Below are 24,449 nucleotides of genomic sequence, written 5' to 3' on the forward strand. Positions count from 1 at the left end.
ACCTAAAAAACTGGTGAAATATTACAATCCAGCCATGGCCGATGCTGCAATATCATCGGCCATGGCTGGAAACACTAATGTGACCCCCCCCCACCCCACCGATCGCCCCCCCAGTGCTCCGTTATAGGGTCCGGTCCCCTCCGTCCGCCTGCCGGCTCCCCCGTCCTGCTGTCCGCTCCCCCGTCCTCCTGCCCGCTCCCCCCCTGCTCCTATGTCACCCCCCCGTGCTCCGACGCCCCCCCCGTGCCCCGATCTCCCCCCCCTTATACTTACCGAGGCTCCCGGTCCCCGTCCGCCTCCATCATGGGCGCCGCCATCTTCCAAAATGGCGGGCGCATGCTCAGTGCGCCCGCCGGCCGGCAGATTCATTAGAGGTACATTTTGATCGCTGTGGTAGGTTCTATCACAGCGATCAAAATAAAAAAATAATAAATAAACCCCCCCATTTATCACCCCCATAGGTAGGGACAATAATAAAATAAAGAAAATATTTTTTTTTCTTTTTCCACTAGGGTTAGGGTTAGAACTAGGGTTAGAACTAGGGGTAGGGTTAGGGGTAGGGTTAGGGTTACGGGTAGGGTTAGGGTTAGGGGTAGGGTTATGGCATGTGCACACAGAGCGGATCGGCCGCGGATCCGCAGCGGATCGGCCGCGGATCCGCAGCGGATCGGCAGCGGATCCGCCGCGGATCGGCCGCGGATCCGCAGCGGATCGGCCGCGGATCCGCAGCGGATCCGCAGCGGATCGGCAGCGGATCGGCAGCGGATCCGCAGCGGATCCGCAGCGGATCGGCAGCGGATCGGCAGCGGATCGGCAGCGGATCCGCAGCGGATCGGCAGCGGATCCGCAGCGGATCCGCAGCGGATTGGCAGCAGATCCGCAGCGGATTGGCAGCGGATTGGCCGCGGATCCGCAGCGGATTGGCAGCGGATTGGCCGCGGATCCGCAGCGGATTGGCCGCTGCGAATTCGAAGCAGTTTTCCATCAGGTTTACAGTACCATGTACACCTAAGGAAAACCAAATCCGCTGTGCCCATGGTGCGGAAAATTCCGTGCAGAAACGCTGCGTTGTATTTTCCGCAGCATGTCAATTCTTTGTGCGGATTCCGCAGCGTTTTACACCTGTTCCTCAATAGGAATCCGCAGGTGAAATCTGCACAAAAAAACACTGGAAATCTGCTGTAAATCCGCAGGTAAAACGCAGTGCCTTTTACCTGCAGATTTTTCAAAAATCATGAGGAAAAATCTCACACGAATCCGCAACGTGGGCACATAGCCTTAGGGTTAGGGTTGGAATTAGAGTTAGGGTTGGAATTAGGGCTAGGGTTTGAAATAGGGTTAAGATTAGGCTTGTGGTTAGGGTTACGGATAGGGTTAGGGGTGTGTTGGGGTTACAGTTGTGGTTAGGGTTGGGATTAGGGTTACGGTTGGGATTAGGGTTAGGATTAGGGTTGGAATTAGGGTTACGGGTGTGTTGCGGTTAGGGTTGTGGTTAGGGGTGTGTTGGGGTTAAGGTTGTGATTAGGGTTATGGCTACAGTTGGGATTAGGATTAGGGGTGTGTTGGGGTTAGTGTTGAAGTTAGAATTGAGGGGTTTCCACTGTTTAGGCACATCAGGGGTCTCCAAACGCAACATGGCGCCACCATTGATTCCAACCAATCTTGCGTTCAAAAAGTCAAATGGTGCTCCCGCCCTTCCAAGCCCCGACGTGCGCCCAAACAGTGGTTTACCCCCACATTTGGGGTACCAGCGTACTCAGGACAAACTGGGCAACAACTGCTGGGGTCTAATTTCTCCTGTTACCCTTGCAAAAATAAAAAATTACTTGCTAAAACATAATTTTTGAGGAAAGAACAATTATTTTTTATTTTCACGGCTCTGCGTTATAAACTTCTGTGAAGCACTTGGGGGTTGAAAGTGCTCACCACACATCTAGATAAGTTCCTTCGGGGGTCTAGTTTCCAAAATGGGGTCACTTGTGGGGTGTTTCTACTGTTTAGGTACATCAGGGGCTCTGCAAATGCAATGTGACGCCCGCAGACCATTCCATCAAAGTCTGCATTTCAAATGTCACTACTTCCCTTCCGAGCCCTGACGTGTGCCCAAACAGTGGTTTACCCCCACATATGGGGTACCAGCGTACTCACAACAAACTGGGCAACAAATATTGGGGTCCAAATTCTCCTGTTACCCTTGTGAAAATAAAAAATTGCTTGCTAAAACATCTTTTTTGAGGAAAGAAAAATGATTTTTTATTTTCACGGCTCTGCGTTGTAAACTTCTGTGAAGCACTTGGGGGTTGAACGTGCTCACCACACATCTAGATAAGTTCCTTTGGGGGTCTAGTTTCCAAAACGGGGTCACTTGTGGGGGGTTTCTACTGTTTAGGCATATCAGGGGCTCTGCAAACGCAACCTGACGCCCGCAGAGCATTCCATCAAAGTCTGCATTTCAAAACGTCACTACTTCCCTTCCGAACCCCGACGTGTGCCAAAACAGTGGTTTACCCCCACATATGGGGTATCAGCGTACTCACAACAAACTGGGCAACAAATATTGGGGTCCACATTCTCCTGTTACCCTTGTGAAAATAAAAAATTGCTTGCTAAAACATCTTTTTTGAGGAAAGAAAAATGATTTTTTATTTTCACGGCTCTGCGTTGTAAACTTCTGTGAAGCACTTGGGGGTTGAACGTGCTCACCACACATCTAGATAAGTTCCTTGGGGGGTCTAGTTTCCAAAATGGGGTCACTTGTGGGGGGTTTCTACTGTTTAGGCATATCAGGGGCTCTGCAAACGCAACCTGACGCCCGCAGAGCATTCCATCAAAGTCTGCATTTCAAAACGTCACTACTTCCCTTCCGAACCCTGACGTGTGCCAAAACAGTGGTTTACCCCCACATATGGGGTATCAGCGTACTCAGGAGAAACTGGACAACAACTTTTGGGGTCCAATTTCTCCTGTTACCCTTGGGAAAATAAAAAATTGTGGGCTAAAAAATCATTTTTGAGAAAAGAAAAATTATTTTTTATTTTCATGGCTCTGCGTTATAAACTTCTGTGAAGCACTTGGGGGTTCAAAGTGCTCACCACACATCTAGATTAGTTCCTTGGGAGGTCTAGTTTCCAAAATGGGGTCACTTGTGCGGGAGCTCCAATGTTTAGGCACACAGGGGCTCTCCAAACGCGACATGGTGTCCGCTAATGATTGGAGCTAATTTTCCATTCAAAAAGCCAAATGGCGTGCCTTCCCTTCCGAGCCCTGCCTTGCGCCCAAACAGTGGTTTACCCCCACATATGGGGTATCATCGTACTCAAAACAAACTGGACAAAAACATTTGGGGTCCAATTTCTCCTATTTCCCTTGGGAAAATAAAAAATTCTGGGCTAAAAATCATTTTTGAGGAAAGAAAAATTATTTTTTTATTTTCACGGCTCTGCGTTATAAACTTCTGTGAAGCACCTGGGGGTTATAAGTGCTCACTATGCATCTAGATAAGTTTCTTGGGGGGTCTAGTTTCCAAAATGGGGTCACTTGTAGGGGAGCTCCAATGTTTAGGCACACAGGGGCTCTCCAAACGCGACATGGTGTCCGCTAACGATTGGAGCTAATTTTCCATTCAAAAAGTCAAATGGCACGCCTCCCCTTCCGAGCCTTGCCGTGCACCCAAACAGTGGTTTACCCCCACATATGAGGTATCGGCATACTCAGGAGAAATTGCCCAACAAATTTTAGGATCCATTTTATCCTGTTGCCCATGTGAAAATGAAAGAATTGAGGCTAAAAGAAATTTTGTGTGAAAAAAAAGTACTTTTTCATTTTTGCGGATCAATTTGTGAAGCACCTGGGGGTTTAAAGTGCTCACTATGCCTCTGGATGAGTTCCTTGGGGGGTCTAGTTTCCAAAATGGGGTCACTTGTGGAGGAGCTCCAATGTTTAGGCACACAGGAGCTTTCCAAACGCGACATGGTGTCCGCTAACGATGGAGATAATTTTCCATTCAAAAAGTCAAATGGCGCTCCTTCCCTTCCGAGCCTTACCATGTGCCCAAACAGTGGTTTACCCCCACATGTGAGGTATTGGTGTACTCAGGAGAAATTGCCCAACAAAATTTAGGATCCATTTTATCCTGTTGCCCATGTGAAAATGAAAAAATTGAGGCTAAAATAATTTTTTTGTGAAAAAAAAGTACTTTTTCATTTTTACGGATCAATTTGTGAAGCACCTGGGGGTTTAAAGTGCTCACTATGCTTCTAGATAAGTTCCTTGGGGGGTCTAGTTTCCAAAATGTGGTCACTTGTGGGGGAGCTCCAATGTTTAGGCACACGGGGGCTCTCCAAACGCGACATGGTGTCCGCTAAAGATTGGAGCCAATTTTTCATTCAAAAAGTCAAATGGCGCTCCTTCCCTTCCGAGCCCTGCCGTGCGCCCAAACAGTGGTTTACCCCCACATATGAGGTATCAGCGTACTCAGGACAAATTGGACAACAACGTCCCTGGTCCAGTTTCTCCTTTTACCCTTGGGAAAATAAAAAAATTGTTGCTAAAAGATCATTTTTGTGACTAAAAAGTTAAATGTTCATTTTTTACTTCCATGTTGCTTCTGCTGCTGTGAAACACCTGAAGGGTTAATAAACTTCTTGAATGTGGTTTTGAGCACCTTGAGGGGTGCAGTTTTTAGAATGGTGTCACTTTTGGGTATTTTCAGCCATATAGAACCCTCAAAATGACTTCAAATGTGAGGTGGTCCCTAAAAAAAATGGTTTTGTAAATTTTGTTGTAAAAATGAGAAATCACTGGTCAAATTTTAACCCTTATAACTTCCTAGCAAAAAAAAAAAATTGTTTCCAAAATTGTGCTGATGTAAAGTAGACATGTGGGAAACGTTATTTATTAACTATTTTGTGTCACATAACTCTCTGGTTTAACAGAATAAAAATTCAAAATGTGAAAATTGCGAAATTTTCAAATTTTTTGCCACATTTCCGTTTTTTTCACAAATAAACTCAAAAATTATCGACCTAAATTTACCACTAACATGAAGCCCAATATGTCACGAAAAAACAATCTCAGAATCGCTAGGATCCGTTGAAGCGTTCCTGAGTTATTACCTCATAAAGGGACACTGGTCAGAATTGCAAAAAACGGCAAGGTCATTAAGGCCAAAATAGGCTGGGTCATGAAGGGGTTAAACTAAAATATTTTTGTAGATAATATTACGTGTGAAGACTTTAGTACTATCAGCCAATAATTGTCCTTGAAGTGGTGTATTAACCACTTTAACCCTCACATTGCAACATTGCTTCGCCCTGGAAAAAGCAACATACAATTGACCATGGGCAAAAGCAGGTTCTGGTAGATAAATGCCAACTCGATGGAGGGTCTGGCCTTGAGATTTATTTATGGTCATTGCAAATGCGGGCTTGATGGGAAATTGTCTCCGTCTTAATTTAAAAGGTAATCCAGTCTCTGATGGACACAAATCAATTCGTGGAATGAATACCACATTTCCTGCTGCTGACCCACTAATTACTTTAGCCAGTATGATATTGGCATGTAAGGCAGTGACAATGAGCCGCGTACCATTGCAGAGACCTTTGTTCGTGTTCAGATTACGTAATAACATGACAATGATGCCAATTTTAAGTTTCAGCCGATGTGAAGGCATTCCAGTTGGTGTTAGTGAATTCAAAAACTCAAGTGGGTATTGATCGAGGTTATCAGCTTCATCAGGATCGATGGAATCATCACTGATATATTCAGTATAGTCACCTATCAATAAATCCATGACTTGGGAATTGACTTTCTCAACGTCCTCATTTTTTGGACATAAAATTGCATGAGATGCAGCTGTATTTATGCTTTCGGTGTCATTCACATCAATACAAAGATTATCTCCAAAAATTTCAATTATTAAAGAGCCAGTGCATACCATGTCTGGAGGAATTTCAATTACATCATCTCCAAGGTTATGTTCATTAGATAGTTCACCATTTCCCAGTTGAAGCAACCAACTGCTGTAGTGAGGATCAATGGAGCGCATGTTGTTAATAAGTGGCAGGCGAGTAAAATGTTGCCAGTGTTGTGAATATTTTATACAGCTCTCTACAACATCAGTTCTTGTCCCATGAGGGATGACAGGAAGACATTGTCTAAAGTCGCCTCCAAAAACAATCACTTTACGTCCAAACGGTGTTTTTTCTTTGTGAGCTACATTTGTTGTCATGACATCACGTAAAACTCTATCAATGACATGCAATGCATATTTGGATAGCATTGTGCACTCATCAATAATAAAAAGTTTAGTGCTGTGCAAATCTTTTGCTGCATCGGTATCATTCTTAATCCTGGAAACAGATGTTTCATTCACAGGAATTGGAATCCCATAAAGAGAATGAATGGTTCGTCCACCTTGTAGCAAGTTGGCGGCAATTCCAGTAGTGGCAGCAGGTGACACAATGTCTCCTTGTCCTCTTAGCTGATGTAGGAGTAGATGATATAGGTACGTTTTTCCGCTGCCACCAGGACCATCAAGGAAAAAACACTTTGCTGTAGAATTAGTGTCTTCTAAAGCTTGAGTGATAGCATCAAAAGCAAAAAGTTGGTCCTCATTTAGAGTAGCTTTCATTTCAGCAGCTGCTGATAACTCATAATCTTTATCATACTGTGGGAGGAGGTGTTGTTTCTTGACTGGACGTGGCAAATTAAAATCAGTATAAGTTTTGCCATGAGCTTTAAGAACATGTTGGACATCTGTCATAGCATAGCCTTCACAATTGACACACTCCAGAGTGTCGGAGTGGTATGCATAGCAGTAGTCTTCTACAAAGTGTTCCTTAAATTCATCCCATAAGTCCCGAGGTTTAGCTGGAGGACCAAAAATACAAATGTAGGCAAACATGTCACGTAGCTGTGCTGGCATGTTGAGAATACTGGCATCAAGTAATGTATTTCTCCACAGACTATCATCAAATAGTAAGCCAAGAGCTAATGCCGCATCTTTGAAGGTTTCATGTGTGACTCCGTGTACAGTTTTTATGCTGTCAAAACTGGTTGCACCTTTGACATGTAACAATAACAATCTTAAATAGTAGCGTTCTTGGTCTTTCACACTGACAGTATACATTCGTCCAATCACAGAACCACCTGCTCGCTTTCTAACTTCCCAAGAACCTTCTTTCCAAACATAGTTTTCGGGAATTTCACGGTATAAATAAATATGAGCATGATGGTCGTTCTGATTAAGCTTGAAGTAGGCCATAAGTGTAGAATTTTGATGGAGCTTTTGTTTGATGTTTCCAATAGAGTCATCCTCATGAAAATAGAGTGGCTGAGAATGCGGTAGATGTACAGCAAGGCGAATGATGCTATGAGATTGTTTATGCATTGGATATGAGAATATTCGCCAAGCTGCCTCTGGTGCACTGACATATCTTGAATCCATGAATTGGTGTGTTTCATCATGTTGGATGTTAGTCTGGCAGATTTCAAGATTGGCTTTATCATGTCCTTTGTAGACGTATTTAAATAAATATTTCACAGCCTGAATGGAACCACAAACTTCGACATTTATATGGCACTTGTATTTTAATAGCAGGAACGGATTATATGGAACCACCCACGAATTGTCAATCATGTTAGAATGGTGTTGAAAAGATGGGCCAAAGTGTCTGCGATAAGTAGGATAGGCGTCCTTAGCTATGATGGTTCTTGGTTGCAAATCTTTAGGGAAACCTTTTGTACACTTCCCCAGATCCATACAGGGAGAATTTGGGTTGTGTTCTCCACACGGACCATGAATCATATGTTGGAGAACAATTTTATGGAGCTGAGGGTAGTGGGTAGGATTGGGAATTTCAGCCCACACTGTATTGTCTATGTCCTCCTCAGTCCTTAATTTGGAGTTGCTGTCCAGAATAATCAAAATGTGAGCGTGTGGAAGGCCACGTTTTTGAAATTCAATTACATGAACCATAGCGCAAACTTTCCCAAATAATCCGTTGTTAATGTCTTTTAAGAGTGCTTCCAGTTTTATTTTGAAAACACGTGCCACCAAATCAGGTCTATGTTCCACACGCTGCCAAGGTTCCAAATTCTCAGTAATCTCATTCCATTTCGGATTACAGGTCATGGTGATGAATAGATCAGGACGACCATATTTAGTCACAATAGCCATGGCATCCTGGTACCGCTGCTGCGTATTCCTGGGACTGCCTTCAAACGAAGATGGTAAAATGACCATTTTTCCAATGGGGATGCCCTTCTCAATGGATTTTTTCTGGAGATGTTCCTGGAGTACACAATAATCCTCTACTTTCAAATCCTTTTGGTGTTGACGGATATAATTTAGGCGATTTGCCTCGATTTTCACATAAGCATCCACTAAGTACTGCTGAGTGAGTTTGCCACCATTCAGGAGTGGATTAAACTGATTACGGACAGACAGCACATAGCAGTAATATTGCAGTTGTGTAACTCTGCGTGGACTTTGCCCTTGTTGCTTGAGGCCATCATGCCAGCCCTGGTCTCCGTAAGGGAAAAATAAAGGATAGAGTAAAGCATCTAAATTGCTGTGTAGAATGCTGACCTGTTGTGTTCTTGGCGCCAAAGGATTTTTGGGGTCCGGTTGTAAATGTATTAAAATATCACGATTAAATGGTGGCTCTCCATTGTCATTTTCAAATACGACAGCAACTTCATTGACAGTTGGATTATTATATCGGCGAGGGTCTTGATTCCGATCTTGTTTAAGGGCCATGATGATATTTGGCATGAGAGTGCCATTAGCTTCAGCTTTAAGATGTTCTTCATGTTCCACATCTCGTAACATTTTGTAAGCAGCAACAAAGGGATTCACATTGTCTAACTGAAGAGCAATTATACTCATCAAAGTGGGATGACATTTTTGATTTTGTTCACAGTTTAAACGTTGTTCATTCGCGGTAGCGGTATCCAAAATATACAGTTGGGCATAAGCTGGAACTTGATCATCACTGGGATGTAGGGTTCCAGTACGATGATATATTTGTCCATGTATACGGAAACAGTAAGGGCCATGTCCAGGTGGAGGGGATATATTGGCACCCATGGAGGCGAAAGCAAATGAGCTGTTAATACTACGAATATTTTCCATGAGATTCTTACTGAACTCACTCTCCCCTGTCAGCAATCGTTTAAAGACCTCAGGATATTGGGGTATAGGTATATGCACTTTACTCTTGTGACAACACAGAGTAAAATTTTTATCTGCTGGTATCTCAGCATTAAAATGTAATGCTTGACAATGTTCACATAATAGTTCATAGGACCACAGGAGTGTTCTACTATGGTACTGTCATCATTAGTAAAACCTGTAGGATGTTGAGGTACAGGTTGTGGTAACGGAGCATTGGAATGTTTCTTTAAGCCAACATATATAAAGCGTGGACCTGGTAGAGGATCTTCACTGTCCACAGATTCAATCACTGAGGAGTTGGAAGGTGTATCGTGGTCAGGGTTTATTAATATGGAGGTGCAAGCGGTTTTTTTGCGCCGTTCACGGCGTGCACCAGCTGCATTTGGTAATGGTTTGTTTGTTGCCTTAGAAGAGTCAGGTGTGAAGCATGTCTTATAAGCAGACTTAACGGTGTACAGGCGACGGCGTTTATCATTTGGAGTGTAAGTAGGACAGTGTTTGCGCTTACGTGCAGATTTACCAACGGTTAAAGGAGCTTCAGGCTGCACACATTCTATGAATGGAGACAAAGAAGCTGTATTGTGGGCAGAATCTATGACTGAGGACGTGGAAATATTATGTTTGCAACGTTGAGAGCGTGCAGCAGCAGCTTTATTACTTAATCGATTAGTTTTGTCCTCAAAAGACTCATTAGTAATGCGTTTATTGCAAGCAGCATTAACAGTGTCCAGGCGCTTCTGTCTGTCCTCTGTAGTCTCGTTAGCACGCTGTTTGCGCTTACGTGCGGCATCGGCGGCTTTTCGCTCTGCGTCATTGGTATACTTATTATCAGACCTGATGTTACGTGCGCCATCAGCAGCTTTGGGCTCTGTGTCATTAGTATACTTAACAGTGTCCAGGCGCTTGCATCTCTCCTCTGTACTCTTGTTAGCACGCTGTTTGCGCTTACGTGCAGCATCGGCGGCTTTTCGCTCTGCATCATTACCATACTTTATATCACACCTGATCTTACGTGCGCCATCAGCAGCTTTGGACTCTGTGTCATTAGTATACTTAACAGTATCCAGGCGCTTGCATCTATCCTCTGTACTCTTGTTAACACGCTGTTTGCGCTTACGTGTGGCATCGGCGGCTTTTCGCTCTGCATCATTACCATACTTTATATCAGACCTGATCTTACATGCGCCATCAGCAGCTTTACACTCTGTGTCATTAGTATACTTAACAGTATCCAGGCGCTTGCATCTATCCTCTATACTCTTGTTAGCACGCTGTTTACGCTTACGTGCGGCATCGGCGTCTTTTTGCTCTGCATTATTAGTATACTTTATATCAGACCTAATCTTACGTGTGCCATCAGCAGCTTTGGGCTCTGTATCATTAGTATCCTTACTATTAGAGCTCATGTTGGCTAAGCTAAACAGCTTTAAGCGTGGTGGTGGCAAACAACAGGTTAATAAGAGGCAGTGTCAGGTAGTAGGAAAATAGCCAGTTAATAATAGGCAATAGTTCTTTGCAGGAATACAGATATTAATAAATAGGCAGTTTATATTGCAGAGAAATTGCTGGGCAATAATGGACAATGTCCTTATGTGGCAAATAATAGAGCAATATACCCAGTGTGGCAAAGAAGAGGTTAATAAACGGCAGTCTCTCAGTATAACAGTCAGTGAATAATAGGCAGTATATGGAGAAAACACCAAACAAAAGTTCAAAATTGGTGTGAAAATGTCACTGAACCACTTCACAACTAAATATATATAGTTTTGGTAAATGGTATTATCATTTTTTTGACGAAATTCGGCAGGAGCTTGAAGAGCGACGTCACTGGGATCGCCTCCACGCAGTAGAAACTTGCTGTGAGGTAAAAATTCAAAAATCACACCAAAATGGCGGGCGGAGTGTGTCACAGTACGGCACATTTCTGATTGGTCGCTCGCGGCAGGCGGCAACCAATCAGAAAAGTGCTGCGCACCACGAAGGCATATATCTTTGTCCACCCTGAGCGGGTGTAGGACGCTGGTGACGTCACTTATCTCCGGACATTATCTCCGGACAAAGCCACGGAAGTTGGCACAAATTGCCGGAAGTAGTATTCTAGGCAATTATATATTAGATTTTAATGTTATCAGTGTTTACCTTTGAACGTTTATATTGTATTGTCCTGTCACCAGCCATGTGTACGATTATCGGCCGAAAGCCTCTCTGGAACCAATAATCACCCCATGTAAAGGTATCTTTATAAGTTAAAGATTCAGAATACTATGACTTTTATCATATCCTGAACAGTCAAGTTTTTTATGAACCGTTAAGGTTTTCTGGTTGAAGTAAAAAAAACTCTGAGTGTTTACAGTTTGAAACCATAAAATGTTGAAAAATTATGTCATTCTTGAGTATATCACTCAATGGTGCTCATAAACGTGTCAAATTTGATCTATAATATACTTTAATATACGTTACTTTAATCTTTAATATACTTAAGAACAGGGCCCCAGACATCACACAGGGGGTCTGAAACACCGCACAGTGGTCCAAAATATTGCTGTGCTCTGCCTGGGGCCCCATATGCTGCCTGGGGCCCCTGTGCTCTGCCTGGGGCCCCATATGCTGCTTGGGGCCCCTGTGCTCTGCCTGGGGCCACTGTGCTCTGCCTGGGGACCCATATGCTGCCTGGGGCCCCAGTGCTCTGCCTGGGGCCCCATATGCTGCCTGGGGCCCCTGTGCTCTGCCTGGGGCCCCTGTGCTCTGCCTGGGGCCCCATGTTCTGCCTGGGGCCACTGTGCTCTGCCTGGGGCCCCATAGGCTGCCTGGGGCCCCTGTGCTCTGCCTGGGACCACTGTGCTCTGCCTGGGGCCCCATATGCTGCCTGGGGCCCCTGTGCTCTGCCTGGGGCCCCATATGCTGCCTGGGGCCCCTGTGCTCTGCCTGGGGCCCCATAGGCTGCCTGGGGCCCCTGTGCTCTACCTGGGACCACTGTGCTCTGCCTGGGGCCCCATATGCTGCCTGGGGCCCCTGTGCTCTGCCTGGGGCCCCATGTTCTGCCTGGGGCCACTGTGCTCTGCCTGGGGCCACTGTGCTCTGCCTGGGGCCCCATATGCTGCCTGGGGCCCCTGTGCTTTGCCTGGGGCCCCATATGCTGCCTGGGGCCCCTGTGCTCTGCCTGGGGCCCCATGTTCTGCCTGGGGCCACTGTGCTCTGCCTGGGGCCCCATAGTCTGCCTGGGGCCCCTGTGCTCTGCCTGGGACCACTGTGCTCTGCCTGGGGCCCCATATGCTGTCTGGGGCCCCTGTGCTCTGCCTGGGGCCACTGTGCTCTGCCTGGGGCCCCATATGCTGCCTGGGGCCCCTGTGCTCTGCCTGGGGCCCCATATGCTGCCTGGGGCCCCTGTTCTCTGCCAGGGACCACTGTACTCTGCCTGGGGCCCCATATGTTGCCTGGGGCCCCTGTGCTCTGCCTGGGGCCCCATGTTCTGCCTGGGGCCACTGTGCTCTGCCTGGGGCCCCATAGTCTGCCTGGGGCCCCTGTGCTCTGCCTGGGACCACTGTGCTCTGCCTGGGGCCCCATATGCTGTCTGGGGCCCCTGTGCTCTGCCTGGGGCCCCTGTGCTCTGCCTGGGGCCCCATATGCTGCCTGGGGCCCCTGTGCTCTGCCTGGGGCCCCATATGCTGCCTGGGGCCCCTGTGCTCTGCCTGGGGCCCCTGTGCTCTGCCTGGGGCCACTGTGCTCTGCCTGGGGCCCCATAGTCTGCCTGGGGCCCCTGTGCTCTGCCTGGGACCACTGTGCTCTGCCTGGGGCCCCATATGCTGTCTGGGGCCCCTGTGCTCTGCCTGGGGCCCCTGTGCTCTGCCTGGGGCCCCATATGCTGCCTGGGGCCCCTGTGCTCTGCCTGGGGCCCCATATGCTGCCTGGGGCCCCTGTGCTCTGCCTAGGGCCCCTGTGCTCTGCCTGGGGCCACTGTGCTCTGCCTGGGGCCCCATTTGCTGCCTGGGGCCCCTGTGCTCTGCCTGGGGCCCCATATGCTGCCTGGGGCCCCTGTGCTCTGCCTGGGGCCCCATGTTCTGCCTGGGGCCACTGTGCTCTGCCTGGGGCCCCATAGGCTGCCTGGGGCCCCTGTGCTCTGCCTGGGACCACTGTGCTCTGCCTGGGGCCCCATATGCTGCCTGGGGCCCCTGTGCTCTGCCTGGGGCCCCTGTGCTCTGCCTGGGACCACTGTGCTCTGCCTGGGGCCCCATATGCTGCCTGGGGCCCCTGTGCTCTGCCTGGGGCCACTGTGCTCTGCCTGGGGCCCCATATGCTGCCTGGGGCCCCTGTGCTCTGCCTGGGGCCACTGTGCTCTGCCTGGGGCCCCATATGCTGCCTGCGGCCCCTGTGCTCTGCCTGGGTGTAGGACACTGGTGACGTCACTTATCTCCGGACATTAGCTCCGGACATTAGCTCCGGACATTAGCTCCGGACAAAGCCACGGAAGTTGGCACAAATTGCAGGAAGTAGTATTCTAGGCAATTAATCTCCGGACATTAGCTCCGGACATTAGTTCCGGACATTAGCTCTGGACATTAGCTCCGAACATTATCTCCGGACATTAGCTCCGGACAAAGCCACGGAAGTTGGCACAAATTGCAGGAAGTAGTATTCTAGGCAATTATATATTAGATTATTTTAAACAGTATAATTCTGTAGTTCCATAGTTTTTGTAGATTTATATATATTCATACAGTATACAGTAAATAGTATACTTGTATAAGTAAAGATTGTATAACTGTATTTTTATGTATAGTGAAATAATTAAAATTTACAAAAGTAATAATACTTTAAATTATATTAAATACATTCATTAACCCCTTCCCGACATTTGACGTACTATCCCGTCGAGGTGGGGTGGGCCCCCATGACCGCCGACGGGATAGTACGTCATACGCGATCGGCCGCGCTCACGGGGGGAGCGCGGCCGATCGCGGCCGGGTGTCGGCTGCTTATCGCAGCTGACATCCGGCACTATGTGCCAGGAGTGGTCACGGACCGCCCCCGGCACATTAACCCCCGGCACACCGCGATCAAACATGATCGCGGTGTACCGGCGGTACAGGGAAGCATCGCGCAGGGAGGGGGCTCCCTGCGTGCTTCCCTGAGACGATCGGTACAAGGTGATGTACTCACCTCGTACCGAACGTCTTCTCCCTGCAGGCCCCGGATCCAAAATGGCCGAGGGGCTGTATCCGGGTCCTGCAGGGAGCACTTCCGGGTCGGAGCAGGCTGCAGATGAAAGCTGCAGCCTGCTCCGATGAAAGTATGATCGCCGATCTGATAGAGTGCTGTGCACACTATCAGATCTGCGATCTGTGATGTCCCCCCCTGGGACAAAGTGAAAAAGTAAAAAAAAAAATTTCCACATGTGTAAAAAAAAAAAAAAAAAAAAATCCTAAATAAATAATAATAAAAAAAAAATATTATTCCCATAAATACATTTCTTTATCTAAAAAAAACAAACAAAAACAATAAAAGTACACATATTTAGTATCGCCGCGTCCGTAACGACCCAACCTATAAAACTGGCCCACTAATTAACCCCTTCAGTAAACACCGTAAGAAAAAAAAAAAAAAAACGAGGCAAAAAACAACGCTTTATTACCATACTGCCGAACAAAAAGTGGAATAACACGCGATCAAAAAGACGGATATAAATAACCATGTTACCGCTGAAAACGTCATCTTGTCCCGCAAAAAACGAGCCGCCATACAGCATCATCAGCAAAAAAATAAAAAAGTTATAGTCTTCAGAATAAAGCGATGCCAAAATAATTATTTTTTCTATAAAATAGTTTTTATCGTATAAAAGCGTCAAAACATAAAAAAATGATATAAATGAGGTATCGCTGTAATCGTACTGACCCGACGAATAAAACTGCTTTATCAATTTTACCAAGCGCAGAACGGTATAAACACCTCTCCCAAAAGAAATTCATGAATAGCTGGTTTTTGGTTATTCTGCCTCACAAAAATCGGAATAAAAAGTGATAAAAAATGGTCACGTGTCCGAAAATGTTACCAATAAAAACGTCAACTCGTCCCGCAAAAAACAAGCCCTCACATGACTCTGTGGACCAAAATGTGGAAAAATTAAAGGTCTCAAAATGTGGAGAAGCAAAAACTTTTTTGCTATAAAAAGCGTCTTTTAGTCTGGTTTCACACTTGCGTTTTTATCTGCATGCGTTTTTTAAAAAACCACATGTGTGAAAAAATGCATGTAAACGCGGTAAAACGCATGCGTTTTTATAGAAAAACACAAGAAAACAAGAAAAAAACAAAAAACCCTAACCCTACCCCTAACCCTACCCCTAACCTGAAATACGTGGCACTGAAATACGTGGCACTGAAATATACGTTTATATACGTATATACGTATATAAGTGCCACGATATTTCAGTGGCCACGTATATAAGTGCCACGTATTTAAGTGCCACGTATTTACGTGCCACGTATTTACGTGCCACGTATTTTTCAGTGCCTGAAATACGTGGCACTGAAATACGTGGCACTGAAATATCGTGGCACTGAAATATCGTGGCACTGAAATATCGTGGCACTGAAGTATTTACGTGCCACGTATTTTTCAGTGCCTGAAATACGTGGCACTGAAATACGTGGCACTGAAATACGTGGCACTGAAATATCGTGGCACTGAAATACGTGGCACTTAAATACGTGGCACTTAAATACGTGGCACTTAAATACGTGGCTCTTAAATACGTGGCACTTATATACGTGGCACTTATATACGTGGCACTTATATACGTGGCACTTATGACTGTCAGAAAATGTTCAGTAAACGGTTAGGGGTGAGGTTAGGGGTAGGGTTTCAGGTAGAATTGGGGAGTTTCCACTGCTCAGGCACATCAGGGGCTCTCCAAACGCGACATGGCGTCCAATCTCAATTCCAGCCAATTCTGCGTTGAAAAAGTAAAACAGTGCTCCTTCCCTTCCGAGCTCTCCCGTGCGTCCAAAAAGGGGTTTACCCCAACATATGGGGTATCAGCGTACTAGGGACAAATTGAACAACAACTTCTGGGGTCCAAGTTCTCTTGTTATCCTTGGGAAAATAAAAATTTGGGGGGCTAAAAATCATTTTTGTGGGAAAAAAAATATGTTTTATTTTCACGGCTCTGCGTTGTAAACTGTAGTGAAACACTTGGGGGTTCAAAGTTCTCACAACACATCTAGATAAGTTCCTTGGGAGGTCTAGTTTCCAATATGGGGTCACTTGTGGGGGGTTTGTACTATTTGGGTACATCAGGGGCTCTGCAAATGCAACGTGACGCCTGCAGACCAATCCATTTAAGTCTGCATTCCAAATGGCGCTCCTTCCCTTCCGAGCTCTGTCATGCGCCCAAACAGTGGTTCCCCCCCACATAGGGGGTATCAGCGTACTCAGGACAAATTGGACAACAACTTTTAGGGTCCAATTTATCCTGATACCCTTGTGAAAATACAAAACTGGGGGCTAAAAAATCATTTTTGTGAAAAAAAAAATAATTTTTATTTTCACGGCTCTGCGTTATAAACTGTAGTGAAACACTTGGGGGTTCAAAGTTCTCACAACACATCTAGATAAGTTCCTTGGGGGGTCTAGTTTCCAATATGGGGTCACTTGTGGGGGGTTTGTACTGTTTGGGTACATCAGGGGCTCTGCAAATGCAACGTGACGCCTGCAGACCAATCCATTTAAGTCTGCATTCCAAATGGCGCTCCTTCCCTTCCGAGCTCTGTCATGCGCCCAAACAGTGGTTCCCCCCCACATAGGGGGTATCAGCGTACTCAGGACAAATTGGACAACAACTTTTAGGGTCCAATTTATCCTGATACCCTTGTGAAAATACAAAACTGGGGGCTAAATTTCATTTTTGTGAAAAAAAAAAAAAATTATTTTCACGGCTCTGCGTTATAAACTGTAGTGAAACACTTGGGGGTTCAAAGTTCTCACAACACATCTAGATAAGTTCCTTGGGGGGTCTAGTTTCCAATATGGGGTCACTTGTGGGGGGTTTGTACTGTTTGGGTACATCAGGGGCTCTGCAAATGCAACGTGACGCCTGCAGACCAATCCATTTAAGTCTGCATTCCAAATGGCGCTCCTTCCCTTCCGAGCTCTGTCATGCGCCCAAACAGTGGTCCCCCCCCACAAATGGGGTATCAGCGTACTCCAGACAAATTGGACAACAACTTTTGGGGTCCAATTTATCCTGATACCCTTGTGAAAATACAAAACTGGGGGCTAAAAAATCATTTTTGTGAAAAAAAAAATAATTTTTATTTTCACGGCTCTGCGTTATAAACTGTAGTGAAACACTTGGGGGTTCAAAGCTCTCAAAACACATCTAGATAAGTTCCTTAGGGGGTCTACTTTCCAAAATGGTGTCACTTGTGGGGGGGTTTAATGTTTAGGCACATCAGGGGCTCTCCAAACGCAACATGGCATCCCATCTTAATTCCAGTCAATTTTGCATTGAAAAGTAAAATAGCGCTTCTTCCCTTCTGAGCTCTGCTATGCGCCTAAACAATGGTTTACACCCACATATGGGGTATCGTCGTACTCAGGACAAATTGCACAACAACTTTTGTGGTCTAATTTCTTCTCTTACCCTTGGGGAAATAAAAAAATGGGGGTGAAAAGATCATTTTTGTGAAAAAATATGATTTTTTATTTTTACGGCTCTGCATTATAAACTTCTGTGAAGCACTTGTTGGGTCAAAGTGCTCAACACACATCTAGATAAGTTCCTTAAGGGGTCTACTTTCCAAAATGGTGTCACTCGTGGGGGGTTTCAATGTTTAGGCACATTAGGGGCTCTCCAAACGCAACATGGCGTCCCATCTCAATTCCGGTCAATTTTGCATTGAAAAGTCAAATGGCACTCCTTCCCTTCTGAGCTCTGCCCTGCGCCCAAACAATGGTTTACACCCACATATGGGGTATCAGTGTACTCAGGACAAATTGCACAACAATTTTTGGGGTCCAATTTCTTCTCTTACCCTTGGGAAAATAAAAAATTGGGGGTGAAAAGATCATTTTTGTGAAAAAATATGATTTTTTATTTTTACGGCTCTGCATTATAAACTTCTGTAAAGCACTTGTTGGGTCAAAGTGCTCACCACACATCTAGATAAGTTCCTTAGGGGGTCTACTTTCCAAAATGGTGTCACTTGTTAGGGGTTTCAATGTTTAGGCACATCAAGGGCTCTCTAAATGCAACATGGCGTCCCATCTCAATTCCAGTCAATTTTGCATTGAAAAGTAAAATAGCGCTCCTTCCCTTCCGAGCTCTGCTATGCGCCCAAACAGTGGTTTACTCCCACATATAGGGTATCGTCGTACTCAGGACAAATTGCACAACAACTTTTGTGGTCTAATTTCTTCTCTTACCCTTTGGGAAATAAAAAAATGGGGGTGAAAAATCATTTTTGTGAAAAAATATGATTTTTTATTTTTACGGCTCTGCATTATAAACTTCTGTGAAGCACTTGTTGGGTCAAAGTGCTCACCACACATCTAGATAAGATCCTTAGGGGGTCTACTTTCCAAAATGGTGTCACTTGTGGGGGGTTTCAATGTTTAGACACATCAGGGGCTCTCCAAATGCAACATGGCGTCCCATCTCAATTCCAGTCAATTTTGCATTGAAAAGTCAAATGGCGCTCCTTTCCTTCCGAGCTCTGCCATGCGCCCAAACAGTGGTTTACTCCCACATATGGGGTATCAGCGTACTCAGGACAAATTGTACAACAAATTTTGGGGTCTATTTTCTCCTGTTACCCTTGGTAAAATAAAACAAATTGGAGCTGAAATAAATTTTGTGTGAAAAAAAGTTAAATGTTTATTTTTATTTAAACATTCCAAAAATTCCTGTGAAACACCTGAAGGGTTAATGAACTTCTTGAAAGTGGTTTTGAGTACCTTGAGGGGTGCAGTTTTTAGAATGGTGTCACACTTGGGTATTTTCTATCATATAGACCCCTCAAATTGACTTCAAATGAGATGTGGTCCCTAAAAAGAAATGGTGTAAAAATTAGAAATTGCTGGTCAACTTTTAACCCTTATAACTCCTTCACAAAAAAAAATTTTGGTTCCAAAATTATGCTGATGTAAAGTAGACATGTGGGAAATGTTACTTATTAAGTATTTTGCGTGACATATGTCTGTGATTTAAGGGCATAAAAATTCAAAGTTGGAAAATTGCGAAATTTTCAAAATTTTCGCCAAATATTCGTTTTTTTCACAAATAAACGCAAGTTATATCGAAGAAATTTTACCACTATCATGAAGTACAATATGTCACGAGAAAACAATGTCAGAATCGCCAAGATTCGTTGAAGCGTTCCAGAGTTATAACCTCATAAAGGGACAGTGGTCAGAATTGTAAAAATTGGCCCGGTCATTAACGTGCAAACCACCCTTGGGGGTGAAGGGGTTAATGTATTTTGCCATTTTTCTTTGTAGGAAGCTGCTGAAGCTGCTGCCGCAGTCCAAGAGGTGCTCCCAGATGAAGAGGGAAGGGGTGGAGAAACACCTGGAGCGGGATCACAATTGGTATGTTTCTTTCATGTATCGCGGAACCACAACCTAACACTACACACAACACATAACACAAGATACTTACAGATAGAACACAACACATACAAACTGATAAATTCAGACATCACACAACATATAAAAAATTATCATTATAGATATCACATGGCACACAACACATAGAAAGGCTACATACAAACACATAATTTTTATGTTATTTTTCTTCTAGAGTTCGGATTCTGGTGCTCGATCCAGAGGTCCTTCCAGTGGCTCCCAGGGTCGTCGGCGTGAGAGTCGTGGTGGCCGTCGTCGTGTAAGCATATATGTTTTTTTGGGGTTTTTTTGGGGAGGTTTTCTATGTTTACAAGTTTGTGTTATTTAATTTTTTTTCCCCTTTTTTATAACAGGCTTCACAGCGTGCTCCTGATTCTGACGGTGAAGAGGTCGGCCTTGATATTGACCTCCTCATCGACCTTGTCCGAGACAGGGAGCCACTGTGGAACATGGGTGCCCGCCGCCATGCTGATATCCAGTGACCCGTCGACTCTGGGAGCAAATCTGCCAAGAGCTTATAGCAAGGTGGGAGGACCTCGATGTTCAGGCCCAGAATCAAGAACGTAAGTACCCACAGTTCAGTTTTGTTGATGCATTCTAAGTATTGTTTCTAACCAATTTTTGTGTTTCTCCTATTTTAACAGGTGAGAGGATTGTGAAAAGGTGGCGGTCGATTAGGGATCGCTTTAAGAAGGTGTTCAACAAAGAGATGCGGGCCCCGAGTGGATCTGGAGGACGCAGGAGCAAATACAAGTATGGCCAAGCCCTGTCATTCCTCAGGTCAACGATGGTGACACGAAGGTAAATATTACCCACCACATGTACTAACCAATGTTTAACATGTCTAAACCTCTTTTGCTCTTTCAGCCAGGGCCATACAATGACAGTATATTAATTGTTTGTTTTTCTCTTTTGTTCCACAGCACCGTCGGGAGCACTCGGGAGCCTGCAGCACAGTTGAACCCTTCTGGGGCAATCCCTCAGGAGACCGCCACCGAGGGACACTTTGACAGTGATGACCCCTCTGCACCTTCCCACTCTGCACCTTCCCACTCTGCACCTTCCCACACATCGGATCCCTCTGTCCCATCCACGAGCACTGGAGCATCCTGGCCGGTTCCATTGCATGTGTCACCACCTCGCGGTCCGGGGCACCTACTTTCTCTTCCCGCCTGTTTCTACCTCCTCCGGTCGTGCCTGAGCCAGCAGGGTCATGCTCCGGTTGTCCGCCGGCGCTCCGGGGTCCGTCCCTGCAGACATGCTGCCCGGGTCCTTGCTCCCTTGTCTGCTGCACTTCCTCCTTCCTCTCCCTCTCCTAGGGAGTGCATAGGGGGCGGGCAGGCGAGCTCTCTAGCTTCTTAAAGGGCCAGCCCGACCCTACTCACCGCCCCTCCTCCCAGCCTATCACTTGGAGGCTGGAGGGATAAAAGGATCTCAGTCACTCCTGGTCGCCGCCTGGGCAACTTCTATTATCCTGAAGTTGCTTCTTCAGGTCTGGTCTTGCTTGTCTTTCCAGTGCCATTTCCCTGTCTTACTCTGTGTACCTTTTTCCCTAGGTTCGAGCCTGGTCTTCTCAGCATTCCTATTCCCGGATCCTGTGCGGCTCCCTGCAGTCTTCTGCCTGCTTCCAAGTTCCACATTCTGCCCTGTTTTTTCTCTTCATTTCTTCCCAACCTCCTAGGTTGGTTTAACACAGGTGTCTGCCTCATCGGACCCTCTATTGGTGGTCAAAGGGAAATCCCTGTATAGGGGTCACTCCAAGCCTTGGACTCCTTAGATGCCCTCTGGTGTTTTGTTCCTGTAGCCTTCCTTTGGGGTGTCTTCCCTAGTATATGTGTATTTCAGTACAATAAAGCTTTTGAAACCTGCTTTCCTAGTCTGGCTCTCCCTTCCTGGTATCAGCAACCGTTGTATTTGCGGTCCAGTGGGTCCACCCGATAGATCCATCGATAGGGCGTGACAGATTTTGCCCAGGCCATGGTCCCCGCTGATGCCAGGTTCGATGCTCAGAGGGAGCTCGCTAGTCTCCGCCAGAGCCAGGAACAGGTTGTTGCGTTCATGCGTACCCTTGAGGCCCGTCTAGGTTCCCCTCAGGGGGTGGATGCATCTTACTCCTCTCATTTTGCAGATCTCCATCAGGAGCTGGATCAACAAGGACGGATGCAGACCCAGATGCTGAATTACATGACGTCTGTGGACGAGCGGCTCTCGAATCTGCAGCGGTCTCCTCCTGCCCCGGTTGCTGCACCCGTGTTGGATCCCGGTGCCGTAGGAGGCGTCTTCTCTTCCCCTCGCCTCTGCAAACCCACCAGGTACTCTGGGGATCCAAAGATGTGCAGGGGTTTCATCAACCAATGCCAGCTGCATTTCAGGATTCTCCCTCATCAATACCCTACGGATGTGGCGAAAGTGGCCTTTCTGGCATCACACCTGGAGGGCGAGGCCTTGGCCTGGTTCAACCCACTACTAGAGAGAGAGGATCCCATCGTATCCGATCTGCGGGCCTTCTTGGACACCTTCCGGAAGATCTTTGATGAGCCAGGTCGGGTGGCTTCGGCCACGGAGGAGTTGTTCAACTTACAGCAAGGTACTCTCTCGGTTGGCCAATACGCCATACAGTTTCGCACTTTGGCTTTGGAGCTTCGCTGGTCTGACGAGCCCCTGATCGGTGTCTTCCGGAGAGGGTTATCCAGTCGCCTGAAGGATGAGCTAGCCGTACGAGACCTTCCCGGTACCCTGGACGAATACATCTCCCTTGCCGTCCAGATAGACCGCCGCCTACAAGAACGCACCAAGGATATAACCCAGGAGAGAAGACCACCTCGATTGGCACCCTCTTTTCAGAGGCCCCTGTTACCAGGTAACACTTCATCTGCCGTAGCACCCGAACCCATGGAGGTGGATCGTCTCCGGCTGAGTCCCCGGGAGCGTGAGGAGAGAGTTGCCCGGAGGTTGTGTCTCTATTGTGGTGGCTCCAACCACTTCCGCTGGCAATGTCCCAGAAGACCGGAAAACTCCTCCACCTAGGACAGGTAAGAGAGGCCATCCTAGGTGAGAGTGATACCTCTCAACCGTTAACTGTTTCCATACAGGTGAGAGTCGGGGACAGGCGGTTCTCAGAGTTGGCGTATTTGGACTCGGGATCTGCAGGTAACTTTATTCAGCGAGACATGGCTCTCTATCTCGGCATCCCTATACACCCCCTGCAGCATCCCCGCATCATCACCACCATTGACGGGAGACCCCTACAAGATTCCGTTGAGGGCATTACCAGTGAGGTGGAGCTTCAGATCGGAGCTCTCCATACTGAGAGGATTGCCTTTTACGTGCTACCCTCTCTCTCCCCGCCTTTCATTCTCGGTCTGCCATGGCTGCGTACGCATGAGCCAGTCATAGACTGGCGAAGTGGGGAGGTCCAGCGTTGGGGCTCGGCCTGCCATAGCCGTTGCCTGCTGTCCGTCTGGCCTATCCGTTTACCTCCCTCACCTACGTCCTTGCCCGGACTTCCGGAAGCCTACTGGGCATATGCGGATGTCTTCGATAAACGAGAAGCAGAGGTCTTGCCTCCGCACAGGCCTTATGATTGTCCCATCGATTTGGTTCCAGGTGCTTCTTTTCCTACAGGACGAATCTACCCTCTGTCCCCTGCTGAGACTCAGGCGATGTCAGAATACGTCACTGACAGCTTGGCCCGGGGATTCATCCAGAGGTCCACATCCCCTGTTGAAGCCGGGTTCTTCTACGTGAAAAAGAAAAAGACAAGGAAAACAAAACAAGCACAGTCTAGTAAACCCTCTTATCATGATGACACAGTACAATGTATATGAGAGGTAACTAGCGCCTGTATAAAGGATATCACAGGACACACCAACTAATGCTAAAGCAAAAAACTACAAACAAATAGGTGCAAAAAGACGTCCAAAATAGACAAAAATCTTTATTAAATATATAGATAATACAACAAGGAATACAAAAATAGTGGGTTAAAAGATGCAGATATCATGTACAGTACGCATGGAGACAGATCACACACCACCACAAATCAGCAGCCAGGCAAAACCTAGTGGATATACAAGGTACTCTCTATTTACTAGCTGCTCCATTTTGAAAATCACTAGACATAACACGTATATAACTCAGGAGCATATGCCAGCAAATACACACAGAGTTGTATCAATGTAAAGTATATTCAAAAGATGTCTTACCAGCTGCTAACGTGGGGAGACGCTCTCCCCACGTTAGCAGCTGGTAAGACATCTTTTGAATATACTTTACATTGATACAACTCTGTGTGTATTTGCTGGCATATGCACCTGAGTTATATACGTGTTATGTCTAGTGATTTTCAAAATGGAGCAGCTAGTAAATAGAGAGTACCTTGTATATCCACTAGGTTTTGCCTGGCTGCTGATTTGTGGTGGTGTGTGATCTGTCTCCATGCGTACTGTACATGATATCTGCATCTTTTAACCCACTATTTTTGTATTCCTTGTTGTATTATCTATATATTTAATAAAGATTTTTGTCTATTTTGGATGTCTTTTTGCACCTATTTGTTTGTAGCTTTTTGCTTTTACGTGAAAAAGAAGGACGGGTCTTTGCGTCCTTGCATTGACTACCGCGGATTAAACGCCATCACGGTAAAGAATAAGT

The sequence above is a fragment of the Ranitomeya variabilis genome, chromosome 1 (genome assembly GCF_051348905.1).
Source record: "Ranitomeya variabilis isolate aRanVar5 chromosome 1, aRanVar5.hap1, whole genome shotgun sequence".
In the NCBI taxonomy this organism is placed as follows: Eukaryota; Metazoa; Chordata; class Amphibia; order Anura; family Dendrobatidae; genus Ranitomeya; species Ranitomeya variabilis.